We start from the raw sequence: 1797 nt of genomic DNA on the forward strand, positions 1-1797 counted from the left end.
ACAGAGAGAAAGGGAGAGGAATAGAGAGTTAGAAACATCAATGAGAGAGAAACATCAGTCAGCTGCCTCCTGCACAGCCCCCACCGGGGATGTGCCCACAACCGAGGTACATGCCGGAATCGAACCTGGGACCCTTCAGTCCGCAGGCCGATGCTCTATCCACTGAGCCACAAGGGTCTGGGCCATACAGGGCAATTTCTTTCCCCAAGGCACTGTTTATGCGGATATAAATAGGCTTTCTAAGTTGTACATGAGTCTGTGCTTACTCTCTTGGAAGTCTATCTCCCAATGAGAAGAGTGATATTATAGGTTTACATATGTTTCAGAAATAATGCATTTCCCAAACAAAATTCACTATTTTTTATAAGCTTGACATGCAAGCTTACATTTTATAAAGAACATATATTAGAAGAAGTAATACTATACAGTAATAGTCATGGAATACAAACAAATCAAGAACAAAAATGGTAGAATGATGTAAATAGACACTTTATGTAACTTTTTTAAAAATTTCAAGTCACAAGCATTTCTTTATAAATCAGTGCCAAATACACCATCTTATTTTTCTTTTAGAATGGTTGATATTAAACATTTTAAATCTCAGTGGTTTTATAAGTAAAGCCATTTAATTATCTCTTTTTAAAACCAAAGTGTAAACGAAAATTGAATGTCAAGGTACTAAGACACCCAAGGCATAAAAGCTTATAAAGATTATAAGAAATAACTCCCAGGTACCATATACATGCAACAAACATTCCAGAGTTGCTTTGGATTTTTATAAATATGATTGATGTTGTCTCACTCCATAAAATATTGTTAAAGATGATTAAAATGTATAAACTTACATTGATAACTATAAATTTAATTTGTAAGACATGAAAGAGAAAATTTATGTCCTACCGTCTTGCTATATAGGTATATTTTTCTCCAGATGGGTGAAAATAGTGTTCTGAGTTCTGCATTTATAAATAAGATGACTCAAAGACATGAGGCTAGTTCAAAAACATAAGTTGGAAAAAGAGGCAGTTGAGAGATTTGCTGAGAAACTGATGCTTCAAGAAAAATATAAAAATCACTGGTATCCTGAAAAGCCATCAAAAGGACAGCCTATGGGTGCATTTGTTCAATAAGTTTCGAAGAGTTGATCCTGACATCTTGAAAGCCTGTGAGAACAGCCACATTTTGTACAGTGCCTGGGCTTGTGAGAGGAACTCACAAAGTGGGTGGACCACGTGAGATAGGGAGAAAGAAACAATGCAGTCATTGTTGCCAGCTTTGAAAATGAGAATAGAACAAGAATGAGATCTCTAAGAAAGTTACCTGGGCCCTTGATAAGGTTATCTCTGATTATCAGTCAGGATCCCCTTCTTCAGATGAAGAAACAGGAAGTAGAGGTGAAATCCAGTTTGGTGACTACAACCCAACCCCCATGTACCAGATTTTAGAACTGATATTCCCACCTCTTCCAATGTGGCACCCTTTGCCCAGAAAAAAAAGCCAGGAATGTCCTGAGAGAATGGCCATCAGTCACTACCCTCCTTCTGTTCCATTTGGTTTTCCAAATCAGAGAAGAAAGAATAATAATCCATATCACCCAATCCCAGTCACATGAAATGCATTGTGACTGGATTCACTGGAGTAATCCTTACATGGTAACACCTCATAGTAGTAAAGTTAGATGGGTTAAACCATCACACTTACTTTTATAAAGAAGTTATTGAGAATAATGTTTCTAAAAAATGTATGAACTTTAGATATATTTATATAGTTTGAGAAACTTTATTAAATTAGTTAAGT

The 1797-nt window shown here is 36.1% G+C and overlaps 1 pseudogene; it reads left to right on the plus strand.

The window, feature by feature from the left end:
• Nucleotides 1–986: 986 nt before the first annotated feature.
• LOC102247994 lies at nt 987–1709 on the plus strand (annotated as a pseudogene).
• Nucleotides 1710–1797: the final 88 nt, after the last annotated feature.

Source organism: Myotis brandtii, unplaced genomic scaffold (assembly GCF_000412655.1).
Source record: "Myotis brandtii unplaced genomic scaffold, ASM41265v1 scaffold581, whole genome shotgun sequence".
Lineage (NCBI taxonomy): Eukaryota > Metazoa > Chordata > Mammalia > Chiroptera > Vespertilionidae > Myotis > Myotis brandtii.